Genomic DNA, 20,508 nt, shown 5'->3' on the forward strand with positions numbered 1-20,508 from the left:
AAACCTTGCTAAGCTAATACAAGTTCTTGACCCTACATGTGCTAAGGGATGCAATCTAAGGTATACATGACATATCCTGCATCCCCTATGGTCAAGGAGCTGAACTACAAGGTCTCTTGGTCGAAACCCAGCTTCCCAATCGATCCAGATTGAACTCAATCGATTGCAAGCTGTTGAATCGATCCGTGGATCGATTCCGATGGCTTCTGTGCTCGGGTTAATATTCTGGATCGATCGGCTGATCGATCCAGACTGGCCAATCGATCCATTGATCGATTCCAGAGCTCTCTGTTCGTGGGAGCGATTTCCCCGATTGATCGAACGATCAATCCCCAAACTCTCTGTTCGTGACAGAATGCGACTGGATCGATCGGCTGATCGATCCAGAAGCTTACTGTTCGCAGAACCAGGCTCCCAATCGATCCACTGATCGATTGAGGACCCCCAATCGATCCACTGATCGATTGGGGTTTCTGATTTCGCAACAAACTCTAATTTCAGCACTGTTTCGGGCCAAACTCACATACACAAGTTCTACAATAACTGGAAAACATTCTAACAGCAAACAACTAACATTCTAAACATGGTTACTAACAAGATAAGCAGATTTTCTATAATTTCATGCATTTAGATAACTAAATAGGCAAAGAGTAACATAATAAGAAGCACTAAGTTCTTGAATATTCTAGTTCTTCCAAGGTCTTTATTCCAGGTTCCATCCACACACATCTTCCTTGCATTGACCTCCAACCTCCACTAGTCCATCTTTCCTTTACCTTTATCTGCAGTATAAGGAAAAGAGTATCTGTAAGCTTGAGAGCTTAGAAAGAAACCATCTACCTCACAAAACATGCATACGATACGATTTATGCTTTGAAAACATACTATTTGAAATACGCACTGAATATGCTAAAGCATGGCATGACAGACAAAACATAGAAATGAGAAACTGATCATGGCAATAAGTGCTAATCATAAAATATCATGTTGTTTCAATAGAAACTAACCTGATACAAGAGCTGAGCTAAGCTAATATTAAACTGATGCTAAAGTTGTACTGAGTTCACATAACTATGTTGTGAAGTTTTGAAAACTATATTCATAAGTAGATTAAAGTAGTAATCATGCTGATGATGGGCCCGGCATCTCTACGTGCTATGCGCGCATCCCTAACTAAACCCGGGTTTGCAAGTCCCGAATTTAGTAGGGTTATTAGGTTATCTGAACCTAGGGACGACTATGGGAGCCCAACCCAATGGATATCTAATCCAGTACAGTGTCACTGAGAAAGTAAAATACTGAACATAAGCTAATAATTCTTGTCTTGCTTTTACTAGGTTGTCTAACCCAGAACTAGGTTATCTGAACCTAGGGGCAACTGTGGGAGCCCACCCATTGGACGTCTAGTCCCATAAAAGCTGTAGCAAGACTACATAAGCTGTAAAAATACTTCTATTGCATTCATCTAAGCTATTAAAATGCCTATGGTGGCATTTAACTGAGCTAAGCATTTAATCAAACGCTTGATGTGCGCTAATTCACACCCTATTACTGAAAATCTACATACGGCTAAAACAATGCATACAAACATACGACTAGCTACTTATACTGTAGGTGAGGGGTTTCTTACCTCCTGTGCTAGTTTCTTACGATTCTAGTCGCTAGTTTTCCGGTGGAGACGATTCCCTTGACGATCCTCTTGCGTCTACGTACTCTTCTCGCGGAGAGGAACGCCCTCGTGTCGGAGTCATCGCCAGAAAGAGCCCTTATGACCCTAGGGATGGAATCCTAGGCTTGCTTGTGGTTGGCGCCGAGAGATGAGGGAGAAGAGAGGGGCGGTGTGACCAGGGTGAGGGTGAGTTGCCGGAACATGAATAAAAACCAATCCCCACTTAAGTTTCCTATTTATATTAAGTGGTTAATTCGGCCAACTTAAATATAAATATAATTGATTCCCTTTTCTTTCAGCACGACCCTGCTGGGTTCACTTGGTTGCTAGAGTTCACCATAAGTCGTAGGACCCAATAGGTCTCGGGTTCAATTCCTGCATAGGCTATTTTACGATTCTATTTATTTTTGCTACTTCGGCTATTCTAAAAATGTTGTAAAAATATCCTAAAATTCCAGAAAAATACTAGGATATTTCTAATAATTATTTGAGAATTTTTGGGCGTTACAATCCCCCATACGTTATAAAAAGTTTGTCCTCGAACTTAGAATAACTCTGGGTACTTCTGTCTCATACTGACTTCTGTCTGCCAAGTTGCCTCTTCTGCTGTGTGACTTTGCCAAATAACTTTTACTAAGGGTACTTCCTTGTTCCGTAATTTCTTAACTGCTCGGTCTATTATCTGAATAGGCCGACTGTCATAGCTGAGGTCTTCGCGGACTTGTACCGACTGGGGCTCAATCACCTGGTTGGCATCTGGGATATGCTTCTTCACCATAGAGACATGAAATACATTATGGATAGATGACATCTCCTGGGGTAGCTCTAGCTCATATGCTACCTTGCCAACTCTTCTGATGATAAGGTATGGTCCCACATATCTGGGACTTAACTTGCCCTTTTTCCCAAAACGCATTACTCCCTTCATGGGAGCTACTCTGAGGAACACTGTATCCCCAACTGAAAACTCTAGGGGTCTGCGCCGTGTATCAGCATAGCTTTTCTGGCGGTTCTGAGCTGTCTCTATCCTCTGGCGGATCTGCTGTATGACTGCTGTGGTATCTGCTACTAGATCTGTCTGAAGTTCTAGTTCCTTTTGTTCACCACTCTCATACCAGCAGATTGGAGATCTACACCTCTGCCCGTAAAGAGCCTCGTAAGGTGCCATACCGATAGTGGCCTGATAGCTGTTGTTGTATGCAAATTCTGCTAAACTCAGATATTTGCACCAACTTCCCTTGTAGTCTAGGGCACATGCTCGGAACATATCTTCGAGTACCTGATTTACTTGCTCCGTCTGACCATCTGTCTGGGGATGGAAAGACGTGCTGAACTTTAACTTAGTGCCCAATGCTGTCTGTACACACTCCCAGAAGTGAGAGGTGAACCTACTATCTCTATCTGATATAATGGTCCGTGGGACTCCATGTAGTCTGACGATCTCCTTGAGATATAACTGAGCTAGCTGTTCCATGGAGTAGGATATCCTGATAGCTAAGAAGTGGGCTGATTTAGTTAACCTGTCAACTATTACCCAGATGGCATCGAAACCATTCGTGGTTCTAGGTAAGCCCACTATGAAATCCATGGAAATATCTTCCCACTTCCATTCTAGAATCTGAATAGGCTGCAGAACTCCTCCTGGTCTCTGATGTTCTGCCTTGACCCTCTGACAAGTCAGACAGGTGCTAACATATCTAGCGATGTCTCTTTTCATCCCGGGACACCAAAAACGTTTCTTTAGATCTTGGTACATCTTGGTGGAACCTGGATGCATCGCATAAGGAGTCCTGTGAGCCTCGTCTAAAATCTTCCTCTTTAATTCCTCCTGATCTGGAACACAGAGTCTGTCACCGAAGTACAATACCCCACTATCGGACACTCTGAATTCTCTACTTTCTGATTCTGCTAACACTTGCTTGATTTTCTAAATTTCAGGATCCTGCTCCTGAGCTGTCTGAATGTCACCAAGCAAGTTAGATGCTAATGTCATAGTAGAGAGCTGTCCTACTATAAGTTCGAGACCAAAATCTGCGATCTCTTTCTGTAGGGGCGGTGACATGGCTGCTAGGGATAGTAAGGTAGCATCAGACTTTCTGCTAAGTGCGTCTGCCACCTTATTGGCTTTTCCTGGGTGGTAGAGGATATCTATGTCATAATCTTTGACCAGCTCTAGCAATCTACGCTGTCACATATTCAGATCCTTCTGAGTGAAGAAATACTTCAGACTCTGATGATCTGTATACACTCTGCACTCAGCTCCATACAAGTAATGTCTCCAAATTTTGAGAGCGTACACTACTGCTGCAAGCTCAAGGTTATGAGTAGGGTAATTCTTCTCATATTCCTTGAGTTGTCTGGAGGCATAGGCGATCACCTTACCTTCTTGCATCAGTATTTCTCCTAGTCCCAACTTAGAGGCGTCACTATAGATATCAAAGCTGTCGGTGTTGGCTGGTAGAGTCAAAATGGGAGCACTGATCAATCTCCTCTTTAACTCGCTGAAGCTGTTCTCACAGTCCTCTGTCCACTGAAATTTTCTGTTATTTCTAGTAAGAGCTGTCAGTGGGGAGGCTATTCTGGTGAAGTCCTCTACAAACTTTTTGTAATAACCTGTTAGTCCCAGAAAACTCCTGATCTCGCTGGCGTTCTTGGGTCTTTTCCAGTTACTCACAGCTTCTATTTTACTGGGGTCTACCATGATACCATCCCTTGAGATGATGTGACCCAGGAAAGACACCTGATCTAACCAAAATTCACATTTCGTGAACTTGGCGTACAGCTGGTTCTGCTGAAGGGTCTGCAATACTATTCTCAAGTGCTCCGCGTGTTCTTCCTAAGTTCCTGAATAGATAAGAATGTCATCGATAAACACAATAACAAATCTATCTAGGTAGTCCCTAATTACTCGGTTCATGAGGTCCATGAAAGTAGTTAGAGCATTTGTCACGCCAAAGGGCATGACTACGAACTCGTAGTGTCCGTATCTAGTCCTGAATGTTGTCTTGGGTATATCCCCTTCTTTAACTTTCACCTGATGATAACCTGATCTGAGGTCTATCTTAGAGAACACTGTTGCTCCCTTTAGCTGATCAAATAGGTCATCTATTCTGGGAAGATGATACCTGTTCTTGATGGTGACTTGGTTCAGTGCCCGGTAGTCTATGCACAGGCGCATGCTCCCGTCCTTCTTCTTCACGAACAGTACAGGTGCTCCCCATGGTGAGTGACTAGGACGTATGAAGCCCTTCTCAAGCAGCTCCTGTAGTTGCTCATGAAGTTCCTTCAGTTCTGCTGGAGCCATGCGGTAAGGCGCTTTGGAGATAGGATTTGTACCGGGAATGAGTTCTATCTCGAATTCAATCTCCCTGTCTGGTGCTAGGCCTGGTAACTCTTCAGGGAAGACTGCTGGGTAGTCACATACGACTCGGACCTCCTCTAGCTTTCGGTCCTTGTCCTGGCTGCTACTGACTACATGTGCTAAGAATCCCGTACATCCTGAATCCATTAACTTTTGTGCTTTTAGAGCTGAGAGAAACTTCTTGGCCTTTCTCTTGGGTTCTCCAATGTACTCTAATTGTACTTCTGCTTTAGGTTGGAATACGACTGTCTGTTTACGACACTCTATAGAGGCACCGTATCTGATCAGGAAGTCCATTCCAAGGATGACATCATAATCAGTCATATCTAGCACTATCAGATCACAAAAGAGTTCTCTGTCTGCTATAATGACTGGCACTACCCGGAGCCAGTGCGTGGATGTCATAAATTCTCCCGAAGGTAGCGTCGTCAAAAACTGACCACTGAATACCTCTAGGGGTACTGCTAACTTTTCGGCGAATGGCCTGGATATATAAGAATGGGTTGCCCCAGTATCGAATAAGACAGTTGCACTTTGCTGTAAAATACTAATCTGACCTGTAACAACTGTCGAGGTAATCGCTACGTCTTCTCTGGTTAAGGAGTAGATCCTTGCATTCGTCATAGCTGGAGGGGCTTCTAGTCTGCCCTGGCTGATGTGTGGACCATCTAAAATGGCCTGCATCTGATGTAGTTGTGCTGGCTGGCCTCCATACTGTATCGTCTTTGGTTGAGGAAGACTTGTCTTGTTCGGGCATTGCTTAGCCATATGCCCTTCATGTCCACATTCAAAGCATCCTCGTGTGCCCTTGCGACAAACTCCTGGGTGAAATTTCCCACAAGTAGCACATTTGGGATAACTAGGCTGTTTGCTGGCTGGTCCTCCCTTTGGGTAACTCCCTGGTTTGCGCTTATTGCTGGAGTTCCCTTTCCTGTTAGAGCTGTGGCCCTATTGTTTCTGAGTACCTGAGCCTCCTTGCCCTTTGGACTCTGAGAGGACTTGCTTCTGCTGCTTGATATTATTCTGGTAGTGCTCGGTAATCAGAGCACTACTGACTAGTTCTTCGGTGGTTTACGGCCTATGAACGCCACCAGCCACGTTCATTGCTATTTTCGGCCTCAGCATCTTGAGCATCAACCGGACTCGTTCTTTTTCTGTGCTGACTAGTTCGGGGCATAGACGAGCCAGTCTATTGAATTTCTTCACTGCTTCCTTAACTGATAGGTTGTCCTGACGAAACTCAGTGAACTCGTCATTGTGGCGGTTTGTGACCTGCATGTGAAAGAACTCCTCGAAAAATTCTTTCTCGAAGTCATCCCATGTCATCTGGTTCACTGGGCGCTTCGCTCTAATTCTCTCCCACCACATACGTGCATCTCCTGTCAAGCAGAAGGAGGCACACTTCACCTTTTCATGCTCTGGCCAGTCCAGAAGCTCCATCGTACTCTCCAGTGTTTTGAACCAGGCTTGAGCATCCCATGGTTCACTGGTGCCTGAGAAGTTCTCGGGCTTGACTCTCTGCCACTGGATCAGATAGGCTTCTCTCTTTGCCTCTGCTGCTGGGGCTACTGGTGCTGTAGGCTGGACTGGTGGAACCTCTATAACTACTGGGGTTGCTATGTTTGGTTCCGGGGTGACAGTGGGAGTATTCTGCTGATTAGCCTTTAAGGTGGCTATCTCCTGTTGTTGTTCTGCTAGCTGCTTCTGTAACTGAGCCACTACTGCTGTAAGGTCTGGGGGAGGCACTGAACTGCCTGCCTCATGCTGGGGCTCAGTAGCTGGTGCCCTTCTAGCTGGGCGTCCTCGTGCCATTTCTAAAGGAACAAAGGACATACATAACTAAAGCATCATGTTTACATAGCTAATACTATCATGTTAGTTACTATCACAACTAAGCATACTTTAGTTATCTACAAACATGAAAGCAATAAACATAACAAAGTGAGTGGTATTCTTAATTGGAAGCTGCAGGTTCAATGCTGATGTGTGTGAAGGAAGTATGGAACTTTCTGCTCTGATACCACTCTGTAATGAACCACCTTCTACTGGCTAGGCTGTAAGGCCGGACCGTCACATTATGCTGTGCTAAGCTTGTTACGCCCGCCCTCCCTACTAACCCTAAGGGACGGGGCTACGATACTCTACGTACATATTACAGCGGAAGACTTAAAATAATTTTTCTTAGATTAATAAAAACTTTTCTTTTGTTTGCATATCCGAACTACACTAATATGGTTTCCATAACATGATAACAAGATAAATAAAAACATAACATCAAGTCAACCATGTAGTACTACAATTTATGAAACCAAAGTGTAATTCCTAAAAGTTCTTAAAGCAGGTTCTTATTTGGTTGCCTAGCCACCGCCACACACATCTCTTTGCCTCTCCTGCTGCTCCTTTAGCTCATCCAGCTTTTTCCTTTATCTGCGGTACAAGGAAAGTAAGCTGTGAGCACTCATGGCTCAGTAAGTTCCTTTCCTACTCACTAAAACCAAAAATCATTACATAATCAAAGAATATATCAACATAACATGATCTCAACTAGTCATGGCATAACATATCATACTCTTTAATCATATCATGCAACATAACAAAATCATAATTAGTCATGGCATATCATCTCTTAAAGCATAGCATGAAATATAACATAATCATATCTAATCATGGCATCTCATCCCTTAAAGCATAGCATGGAACATATCATAGTCATATCTAATCATGACATATCATAAATCATAGCATTATCACAACATGATCATAAAGTATATGCAATATGATTTTGAAAACATGTATCCGAAAAACATGTGTATGTCTCATGATCTTTAAAACCATTTCTTCTTACATATATATTTGAACATAATATCAACATATTGGGGATCCCGGCTTAGTACCACATACATACATAATGTGCGCATCCTAAGTAGATCCAAGGTAGCTAGTCTTGATCCTACTAGGAAACTAGGTCCGTAGCTCGACCTAGGGGCACGTAAGGAGCCCACCCTTTACTAGGCCCGTAATTCGACCTAGGGGCGTATAAGGAGCCCACCCTTTTGGTACAAGCCATTCAAAGTAAAATACATGTCATAGTTATACATATCATATATCATACAAGCATGCATCACTTAGGCATACATCATATAAAAGTATGCATCACTTAGGCATACATCATGTCATAAAGGTATGCATCACTTAGGCATACATCATATAAAAGTATGCATCACTTAGGCATACATCATGTCATAAAAGTATGCATCACTTAGGCATACATCATATAAAAGTATGCATCACTTAGGCATACATCATATTAACATGCATATCATAAAAGCATACATATTTTAAGCACATAGCATATCATCAAAGTATGCATATTTCCTTCCACATAGCATATCATAAAAAGCATGCATATTCTAAGCATATAGCATATCATCAAGCATGCATATTCTAAGCACATAACATATCATCAAAGCATGCATATTTCTAAACACATATCATATCATAAAAAGGTATAAATCACAAGCATACATGGTTAAGCATAAGGGTGTATCATGTGATTATACTATCATAAGAAACATGGTAACATAGTTAACTTGAGTTCTAAGCTTCCTAAACCCTTGGGTTCCTATCATGGCCGAACCCCCCTTAGGTCTCAATTTAGGTAAAAACAACCTCCAAGCATGTGAAACATAAATTATCATTACATGAATTTCATAGGAAGCATTATAAGTATGATTTACTTGGTTTCTAAGTTCTCCAAGTCCTTAAACTCATGTGGCCGAACCCTATCAGTATATAAACAAGGTCCCAAATGTCATGAAAGTATGGAAACCTTAAACCACATTTATAGCATTTTTTCCAAGTAACATAGTAAGCGTATTGAGCTAGTTCCTAAGTCCTTCAAGCCCTTAACATATGTCATAGTCAAACTTTTAACAAGTATTCATGAGGGCTAAAAACAAACATACAAGCATGTGAACTTGAACTAACATCATGTATAAATTCATAACAAAACATTATACAACATGTATGGCCGAAACTTACCCTAGCCTCAATTAGGTCATTAAACAACATATAGCATGGGAACTTTGTCTTTCTACTTATCATATTCCATGTCAAGTGACATAAGAATATTTAATTCTTGTTCTAGGGTTTCTAGGGCATCTATTCCTTCATGGCCGAAACATACAATAGTTCATTTAGGTCATGGAAAAATTATACAAGCATGTGACACAATCAACACATTATCCTATTTTCATAAGAAGAACTTTTAACACATTTGGTTTCATTTCTAAGGCCTCTAGGTCTTTTAAACCCTACTTGGCCGAAACTCAATAGTATATAAACTTGCTTCAAATAGCCTAAAAGCATAAGAAATCATACAAGTTTCATAGCATGTATAAAGACAAGCATAATAAACATACATGTGAATTGTGTCTTAGGCTTCCTAGGTTTCTTTCCCTTTTTCTTTTATTTTTCCTCATGGCCGAAACCTACCATTCTTTAAACTAGGTTTTAAGTGGCCTAAAGCATGGAAAACCTAAGTAAGTTTCATGGCAAAAATTACTAAGAACATCATATACAAAGTTGGTTCATAAACAAGCTAGGACCCTTGTGATCCTACATGTCATATATCATGTAACTAATTTTCCTATACTCAATTTAATCATAAGAACATTAAACAACTTTCATATCATAATATCACAGAGGTCTTGAGCATATTATAATTTTGTTTATGTTGGATCGAGACGCGCTAGAGGGGGGGGGGGTGAATAGCGCTCGTGGCTATTTGTTCGATTATCGGAATCGTAAAACGTTCGTAGAGTAATTAAAGCAGCGGAATAAAGGAAACAAACACAAGAACACAGTGGTTTACTTCGTTCGGAGCCTAGGTTGACTCCTACTCGAAGGCCCGCGATCCTTGATCGCTTTCCGTGGGCAACAACTATAATTTCGTATGAATATTACAGATTAATTACAAAATGTAACTGCAATTAAAATTATACCGACAACAGTAGTAGAAAAGAAATCTGAGTTTCGGGTCGTCGGAATATTGCAACAGCACTTCGGAAGCAGCACTTGAGCAGAACACAGCAGAATGGAAGCTTGGAAGTTGTATCTTGAAGCTGCTGGTCGAGACCCCTTATAAAGGGGGTTCAAGGCGCCTTATACTGTTCACCAAGGCGCCTTGAACGAGCCGAGTCACCCGCGTAGATCAGCACGGACCTGATCGAACTCTATCTGGTTCAAGGCGCCTTCAGCCTATCCAAGGCGCCTTCAACCTCCGGTCCAAGGCGCCTTGAACTCCATTCAAGGCGCCTCCAGTCTGCTGCGCTGGCCTTTTCCTGGCTCGCACCCGAGGCGCCTCCAAGCTCCATGGAGGCGCCTCGGCACTGTTCATCCGAGGCCTTTTTTCCACTTTGGTCCCTGCAAGATATGTTAATCCCAAAAATATCCTGCAGCACAAAGTTAGCACAAAACAGAAATATTTGACAGTCTCTGGACTGTCCGAGTCTGACTTCAGGTTTCCTACCGGAAACCCTAGGTCGATCCGACGCCTACTGTTCCCTCTACGGGGAACGCGTCCTCACCTACTCCACTCAGGATATTTACCTGTTGCCAGTACGATCCTCCAGATTGACTAGACTTTTTCTCGGCATTCGATGCTTCCGGACTTTCTGCTGAACATCCGCTTCACCGGCCAGTTCACACTTTCACCTGGTTCGCGACACCAGGACTTTCCACCTAGGGTTACCACCCCCTAGGACTTTTGCCTGAAGTCATCGACCTGCCAAGACTTTCCGCATAGGGTTACCACCCCCTATGACCTAGGGTTACCACCCCCTAGGGTTTTACCTTGCCTAACCGCAGTTAGGACTTTCCTGAAACACTCAGCAAAAGCTGTCAGATAACAAAGCACCTTAACTTTGAATCCTTTGCCATTATCAAAACTTAGGTTCGATCGTCAGATGCTTCCTGCACCAATAATCTCCCCCTTTTTGATTATGGCAACACGTAATTCAAAGTTAAGAAAAACATATGTAATAACTGCATAAAGTTAACCCAGCTCAAGTAAATAAAATGCAATAACAGTTAAGCTGGAAACTTTGTACTTTGTAATATTAGACTCCCCCTTAATAAAAGCCCTCCTTTTATTAAATACTTTGAATTTAACTTTAATTTGCCTACTCTCTGCTTTGAATTTTCCTTTAACTTTAATTTACCTACTCTCCCCCTTTGCCATATATAAAAAATAAACCAGTTTGAAAGTAGATTTGTATTTTTCTGAAGGAAAATTTTCAAAGAGGGAAAAAGATAAATTTTCTTCTTAGCAAAAATGACTTAGCTTTTTGAATTTTGGAATTTGCCAAATTTGAAAATACTTAGCTATATATTCAGCTTCGAAATGATTTGTATTGAGAAAATATTTTGCCAAATAGCTAAGTTTAGAGTACAATCTAACTAAGTCTAGTTAAAATAGTCTTAAAATTAACTAAGTTTGAAAATATGAGTATTTGAATTTTCAATAAAAGGATTTGCTTAGAAGTTATAAAATATGAGGTCACTTAAAAAAAACTTTAAAACGTTATAAAAAGATGACTAGATTTGAATACTCAATTACATGGACACGTTTTTTGAAAAACTGTAATTAAGTTTTGAATACTCATTTTGAAGAACCTTTGATATTAAAGAATAATATTTAGTTTTAGGATAGAGGGAGTAGCAGTAGTTTGTTTTCTAGTCCAAGCATGAGTCAAATTAAATTATTGAGTTTAATTTGATTAAGTATCAGAGCCTTAAAATAATCAGGTAAGGTAATTTGATTAGAACCTTAAAGTACAATCATGCTTAAAAAAATTGAAACACACTTTTTCCAATTGTCTAACCTTTAGCTACTTGCTGATTGCCTAGAGGGCAGTAGCTTTCACATGGTTAGTCAAATTAAGTCCATTTGGTCTAGTTAGAATTGGCTAGAGCTGGAAGACTTGACTTGATTATTATTTATGATGTGTTTAACGCCCAGACTCAAATCGATGCACAAATATAAGCATTCCTGAGTCCAGGCTGTACCCTATGCATCTCACGCCATTCTAAGTTTGTCAAACACAAGCAAGGTATACCTAGGTGATTGTGAGATGCTCTGGCTTTAATCTAGGGGTACATGATATCTAGGGGAAAACCTAGGTGTAATCCGAATTTTTGAAAATTCTAAGAAATTGGAATTTTGAAATAAGTATTTTCCTAGAATTTTAAAAGTAAATGATAAACCAAAAATAAAAAAACATTGTCTATTCTACCCAACACATTCCTATTTGTCTTCTAAGTGAGCTGAACTCAAGTTCAGGTAAGGGTTTTGTAAAAATGTCAGCTAGATTTGATTTTGACTCAACATAGTTGAGTATAATATCACCCTTAGCTACATGATCTCTTACAAAATGGTGCTTCACTTCTATATGTTTAGTCCTAGAGTGATGAATTGGGTTTTTTGTTAAATTTATGGAACTTATATTATCAATTGAGATTTTTGTGTTATGATAGTTCAGTTGATAGTCTTTAAGAGTGTGCATCATCCAAAGCAATTGAGATGTGCATTCACCTAAGGCTATATATTCAGCTTCAGTGGTAGATAAAGCAACACAATGTTGCTTTCTACTTGACCAACTTACTAGGCATTGTCCTAGAAATTGACAACTACCACTTGTGCTTTTTCTATCTAACTTGCATCCGGCGTAATCCGAGTCAGAATAGCCAAGAAGGTCAAAGGTGCAAGTTCTAGGGTACCAGAGTCCTATATTTAGAGTACCTTTAATGTACCTAAGTATTCTTTTAACATAGGTTAAATGTGACTCTTTTGCACAAGATTGGTATCTTGCGCACATACCAACCGCAAATAATATGTCGGGTCGGCTTGCAGTTAGGTAAAGCAAGCTTCCTATGGCACTCCTATAGTACTTTGGATCTACTGGTTTTCCTTCAGGGTCAGAGTCTATGTTAATGTTGGTGGCCATTGGAGTATTTATTATTTTTGAATTTTCCATGCAGAATTTTTTAATTAATTCCTTTGCATATTTAGTTTGATAAATGTATATACCATCTTTAGTTTGTTTTATTTGTAAGCCTAAGAAAAAATTAAGTTCACCAACCATACTCATTTCAAATTCATTTTCCATTAATCTAATAAATTCTTTTAAAAATTTAGAGTTATTTGATCCAAAAATTATATCATCAACATAGATTTGAGCTATGAAGATGTCTTTTTCTACAGTTTTTACAAATAGAGTTGGGTCTATTTGACCATGGTTGAAACCTTTGGATATTAAGTGATTTGATAATCGTTCATACCATGCCCTACGGGCTTGTTTAAGTCCGTACAAGGCCTTTTTTAACTTAAATACATGATTAGGATATCCTAAGTCCTCAAATCCTGGGGGTTGGCTTACATATACTTCCTCCTTAATAAATCCATTTAAGAATGCTGACTTGACATCCATTTGGTATAGTTTAAATCCTTTGTTTGCTGCATAGGCTAACAACATTCTAATGGATTCGAGCCTAGCTACTGGGGCATAGGTTTCATCATAGTCCAAACCTTCAACTTGGCTAAATCCTTTAGCTACAAGCCTAGCCTTATTTCTAATTATTTCGCCTTGATCATCTAGCTTGTTTCTACATACCCATTTTGTATCGATTATTGATTTATTTGAGGGTTTAGATACAAGTTCCCAGACTTGATTTCTCTCAAATTGGGCTAACTCTTCCTGCATAGCTATGATCCAGTCCGGGTCAGGTAGTGCTTCTTCTATTGTTTTTGGTTCGATTTTAGAAATTAGGGCAATCTGACTGTGGATTCTATAGGAGGATCTAGTTCTGACTCCTAGATTTGGATCACCCAAAATTTGATCAGATGGGTGAGAGGTGCTGGCCCTAGTTGGTCTTATAAGTTGGTCAGGGGCTGGTTCCTCTGGTTTATTAAGATTTGGTTGAATTTCATCATCTTCTATTTTTCTTGGATCAATATCGACATTCTCATTTATATTTGGTAGATTATTTCTTCATCAAATATTATATTAGTTGTTTCTTCAACTTTTAGGGTGTTTTGATTGTAGACTCTATTGGCTCGACTGTTTGAGGAGTATCCTAAAAATATTCCTTTGTTAGATTTGGGTGTGAATTTTCTTAAATAATCTTTAGTATTTAAAATGTGAACTTTACTTCCAAATACTTTTAAATAATTTAAGTTAGGAATTTTATGATAATATAGTTTTTTCTTGTGAAATTTGTTGATCAAAATTCGGTTTTGAATATGATTTTCAGTATTTATTGCTTCTTCCCAGAATTGGTGATTTAAATTATATTCATTTAACATGGTTCTAGCGGCTTCTTGTAGAGTTCTATTTTTACGTTCCACCAGACCATTTTGTTGGGGGGTTCTAGGACATGAAAATTCATGTTGATATCCATTTATTTTACAAAATTGGGTAAATTTATGATTTTCAAATTCCCCTCCGTGATCACTTCTTATTCTTTTAATTTTAGTATCTTTTTCATTTTCTATTAATTTACAAAAGTTACTAAATATTTCATAGGTTTCATCTTTAGTTTTTAGGAATTTTACCCATGAAAATCTAGAGTAGTCATCAATTATTACTAAGCAATACTGGTTCTTGCTTAGTGACTTAGCTCCATGTGAATCAAATAAGTCAAGGCGAAGGAGCTCAAGTAAGGAGCTGGTTCTTTCAAGATTTGTTGATTTGTGTGTTGACTTAGTTTGTTTTCCTTGTTGACAAGCATTACAGATAGAATTTTCAATGAATTTTAGGTTTGGTAAACCTTTAACTAGACCATTATGACTCATTTTTGAAATGAGTCTAGTGTGAGTGTGACACAATCTTTTGTGCCACAAAGCAGTTTCCTCTTCTTGTGTTAGAAAACACTTTGTTGAGGATGTCGGTAGATTAATTGAATACATATTATTTATCCTAAGTCCCTTAAGTAAGATTTCAGGATTTTCAATGTTTTTAACTAAACACCTGGTTTTGTCAAAAGTTACTATGTATCCGCTATCACATAATTGACTTATACTTAGTAAATTAAACTTGAAATTTTCAACTAAAAGGACTTTTCGAATAATAAAATCAGAGTTGAGTTCGATATTACCTCTTCCGATTACCTTAAGTTGACCTTCGTTACCGAATGCAACTGATCCTAAGTTCTTGTACGTGAGTTTAGTAAACTTTAATTTATCTCCAGTCATGTGTCTGGAGCAGCCACTATCCAACATCCATTGATCCAATTCCTACATAGGAAGTGGTTGAATTGTTTTAATGGATTTCACGATAGTTAAATTGAAGTAAACTTGTTAGAGATAAATTTTGAAGGAGTTTTGAAATTGAATTTTTAAAATAATTTTGAAATTGAGTTTTAAAATAATTTTGAAATTGAGTTTTGAAATAATTTTGAAATTGAGTTTTGAAATTGAGTTTTGAAATAATTTTGAAATTGAGTTTTGAAATAATTTTGAAATTTGTTTTGAAATTGAGTTTTAAAATAATTTTGAAATTGAGTTTTGAAATGATTTTGAAAGGATTTTTTTTTTTCTTAAATAATTTTCAAATGAATTTTATTACTTAGTCATCTCACCCGATCTAAATTTTCAATCAGGGAATCCTATGATTGATGTGAGATGATTTATTGTTGAATTCAGGAGTTTGGTTTAACTTTGTGTTAGATTCAGATTTGGCTTTGGGTTCAACAAGTAAGCATTCTTTGGATAAACTTCTGGGCTATGGTGAGTCACAAGGAGCTCATTAAAGTAACCATGCCTTCGAGGTTTTCCAAATAGTCCTACCCATTGAACTTAATACCAATCCTTGGTCTAACTAGTCAGGATCCATTTAAGGGTAGCTTCGGTCAGTTCCACTTGGCCAAATGCACCAGGTCGAAGCCATATCTTCCTAGACATGCGATGCCCAAGCTTCCCTAACGTACTATCATCCAAAAACTTCACCAGTACTGTGGTTCAAGTTAACCTTAGTCCGTTTTAATCTAACCTTAATTACCCTGCCGGGTAATCTACTCTTGTTTTACCCATTTCGGGTAGATTAGGTTCAGTTACCCTGCCGGGTAGTTTAGTTGGGGGTGCCAGTGAGTCTTGGATCCTCCATCTTTATTTTAATTTAATTTCGAATCTTGAATTTATAACTTAATTTTGAAGTTGATTTTAATTTTGAGTTTTGAATTTATAATTTAATTTTGAATTTCAATTTCGAATCTTGAATTTAACTTTAATTTCAATTTAGAATTTAGAATTTTAAATTTTTAGGATTGTTTTTCTTTTTGCTCCCCCTAGATCATGGCCTCGATATGGTCTATCGAGGTAGTATATTTGATCCTTCGGAACTCAGTATTGGCCAAGTCCAACTTGATTGACCAAGTTAGACTTGGAGACCCATGCTTGGACTAATTTAATACTTTATTTGTTTATTAGTGATAAATAAGATCTATATTTACTTTTGTATCCCAACCCAGTTCTGTTGTAGACGGCTCTTTGTGTCCCAAGAATCAAGTCCAAATTCTTGGAGCCCAAAGTAAACCGTTCTAAGGTATTTTCTAAATCTTTAACCTGATTTGTTAAACTTGAATTTTCTTCCTCAAGTTTTTGAACTTGAGTTGAGTCTGACTCTGGTCAGGTAAGGGTTTGGTGTTAGCCACTTCTTTAAGGACACTTACTTCCTTTAGAAGTGACTTAACTTTCAGGTTTGACTTAGCTAATTTGCGCAATAAATAGCTAACTAAAATGTTCAACCGGGAGATACTTACAGCGGGGTCTGGTCCTTCGGAAACGGATACGGATCCGTGGCTTTGATCGGACTCTGCTTCAGACTCGCTCTCGCATCCGTATTCGACGACTTGGTCCCGGGCCATTAATGCGAGTAGACTCATTTGTTCGAGCTCGTCGTCGTCGTCCTCCGATGAAGATTCGTCCCATGTTGCCTTAAGGACCTTTTTCCTTCTTTGCTTTTTGACCTCCTTCAGGTTAGGGCAGTTGGATTTGATGTGCCCTCTTTGGTTACACCCGTAGCATGTAACTTCAAACTTCATCTTTGTATTTTGTGGGCCTTCCTTTGATTTTACTGCCTTCTTTAGATCCCTTTTGTCGAATCCTTTTGTCTTGTAGAGCTTCTTCACGAGGTTTACCAGCTCGGTTATAATGTCACCTTCTTCATCGTCAGAGTCTGGTTCAGCTTCCGATGCTGGTTCGGTTCTCCGTCGTGGTCTCGGTTCCCGGGTTCGGCTTGTACCTGCAACCAACGCAATACCTTTCCATTAGTCTGCTCGTGAAGTTCAAATTCACTAAAAAGTTCATCTAGTTTTAAAGAAGATAAATCCTTGGAAACTTTGTAGGCATCTACCATTGATGCCCACAATGTATTCCTTGGACACGAGTTTAGTGCATACCTTATTACGTCCCGATTTTCTATCTTCTGGCCAATTCCGTGAAGAGAGTTAAGGATGTCTTGTATTCTCGCGTGAAGAGAACTCGCCGTTTCGCCTTCCTGCATTTTTAGATTATATAATTTATTAAGTAAAAGATCTCTTTTGCTTACCTTGGTGTCGTCAGTGCCTTCGTGGAGTTCGATTAGCTTTTCCCAGAGCTCCTTTGCAGAGGAGAACGGGCCAACTCTGTTGAGTTCTTCCTTGGTAAGACCACACTGGAAGGTGCAGGTAGCTTTGGCGTCGGCTTCTACATTTTTTATTAGAGAAGCGTCCCACTTCTCACAGGGTGTAGTTTTGCCGTCGTCATCGACTGGCAGTTTCAGTCCCGTCTTTATGATCATCCACGTTTCGAATTGTATCTTTAGATACGTTAAAATCCTCTCCGGAGAATAGCGGGGGGCGTACAGTGCTGAAACCCTCTTGTTGGGCCATTTATAATATGTAACAAAAGAAAACAACAGAATATGTTCCAAGACTAAGTCTTGGATTAGTAGTGCTGGAATAAAGAATAATAAAAACGAACTCGAGTGGTGTTGCACCTACTTCGAGCAAAAGTCGATTCGAGGGAAACAAAAATTAGAATATAGCTATAAGGCTAAATTCTAATTCGACTCCGAAAACGAAAAAACTGCGAAAAATTTGTTTTGAAAGGTGGTTGCACCAATTCAAAACGACCCCGCTCTGATACCAATTGTTGGATCGAGACGCGCTAGAGGGGGGGTGAATAGCGCTCGTGGCTATTTGTTCGATTATCGGAATCGTAAAACGTTCGTAGAGTAATTAAAGCAGCGGAATAAAGGAAACAAACACAAGAACACAGTGGTTTACTTCGTTCGGAGCCTAGGTCGACTCCTACTCGAAGGCCCGCGATCCTTGATCGCTTTCCGTGGGCAACAACTATAATTTCGTATGAATATTACAGATTAATTACAAAATGTAACTGCAATTAAAATTATACCGACAACAGTAGTAGAAAAGAAATCTGAGCTTCGGGTCGTCGGAATGTTGCAACAGCACTTCGGAAGCAGCACTTGAGCAGAACACAGCAGAATGGAAGCTTGGAAGTTGTATCTTGAAGCTGCTGGTCGAGACCCCTTATCAAGGGGGTTCAAGGCGCCTTATACTGTTCACCAAGGCGCCTTGAACGAGCCGAGTCACCCGCGTGGATCAGCACGGACCTGGTCGAACTCTATCTGGTTCAAGGCGCCTTCAGCCTATCCAAGGCGCCTTCAACCTCCGGTCCAAGGCGCCTTGAACTCCATTCAAGGCGCCTCCAGTCTGCTGCGCTGGCCTTTTCCTGGCTCTCACCCTAGGCGCCTCCAAGCTCCATGGAGGCGCCTCGGCACTGTTCATCCGAGGCCTTTTTTTCCACTTTGGTCCTTGCAAGATATGTTAATCCCAAAAATATCCTGCAGCACAAAGTTAGCACAAAACAGAAATATTTGACAGTCTCTGGACTGTCCGAGTCTGACTTCAGGTTTCCTACCGGAAACCCTAGGTCGACCCGACGCCTACTGTTCCCTCTACGGGGAACGCGTCCTCACCTACTCCACTCAGGAGATTTACCTGTTGCCAGTACGATCCTCCAGATCGACTGGACTTTTGCTCGGCATTCGATGCTTCCGGACTTTCTGCTGAACATCCGCTTCACCGGCCAGTTCAGACTTTCACCTGGTTCGCGACACCAGGACTTTCCACCTAGGGTTACCACCCCCTAGGACTTTTACCTGAAGTCATCAACCTGCCAAGACTTTCCGCATAGGGTTACCACCCCCTATGACCTAGGGTTACCACCCCCAAGGGTTTTACCTTGCCTAACCGCAGTTAGGACTTTCCTGAAACACTCAGCAAAAGCTGTCAGATAACAAAGCACCTTAACTTTGAATCCTTTGCCATTATCAAAACTTAGGTTCGATCGTCGGATGCTTCCCGCACCAACAGTTTAAGCTTTTCTAACTATCCATCTTATCATGGCCAAAAATCTAAAATAAGAGTTCATGAATTTGTAGCAATGTTCAACATGCAATTCTTTAAGAAAACTCTATATTCTATCATACAAACATGGTTACTTAAAATTTAAAGGTCTTCCTAACCCTAAGCCCTTTTCTTGGCCGAAACATATAAATGGATTTCTTTTGGTTCCAAGTAACTTTTAAGCAAGAAAACCAATAAAAGATCCTTAATAGTTCATGGAGAGAATCTTGCATTAGTTTGGTTACACAATATTTTCCCTAACCTCTTTAAAATATTTTTGGCCGAAATTCTAGGGTTAGGTACTCCTCTGATCAAGCATCATTTAGGTATAAAAACATGAAGAAAATCCTTCCTACATAGCATAGAAAAATATCATGAAATAAGGACTTGTTTAAACCTTCCTAGATTTGAAAACCCTTTCCTTGGCCGAATTTTTCTTAAATTCCTTCCTAGGTTTTCTAATCCTTATAAAATCCGAAAATCACATAAAAAGCCTTGTACCACAGGTGAGGGGAAGCTTACATCCTTTTCGCTTGTCGATCTAAGGTATGGTGATGGAAGAAGTAGCCTCTTCTTCTAGTTCCTTTCCCTTGATTCCCTTGCTTAGTCCTCCTTGTATCTTAGGCATTCTTAGGAGAAAACCTTGGCTTTGGGGCCGAAGATGGAGGAGAGGGGACTGATGGTTTCGGTGAGGGAGAGGAAGAATGAGAGAAAATGAGAGAAAAATAACCTTCTCTTTTCTTGCTCCCTTTTATGTTAAGGGGGAAGAGGTAGCAAAATTGATTTTTGCTTTCCTTCTCCCTTAGCCTTTTTTTTTCCTATTTCCTATTTATTTTATTTATTCATTTATTCTTACCATTCATGATGAAATAAGGGGGATTGAATCCTCTTAATTCCCTCTTTAAATTTTCGGCAACAACAAAGAGGAAGAAAGAGAGAAAGGGAGGAAGACAAGTTGCCTTTCTCTTGCTCCTTTCTTGTTTTCTTTTGGCTAGCTTTTACTCTTACC

The sequence above is a fragment of the Zingiber officinale genome, chromosome 3B (assembly GCF_018446385.1).
Source record: "Zingiber officinale cultivar Zhangliang chromosome 3B, Zo_v1.1, whole genome shotgun sequence".
In the NCBI taxonomy this organism is placed as follows: domain Eukaryota; kingdom Viridiplantae; phylum Streptophyta; class Magnoliopsida; order Zingiberales; family Zingiberaceae; genus Zingiber; species Zingiber officinale.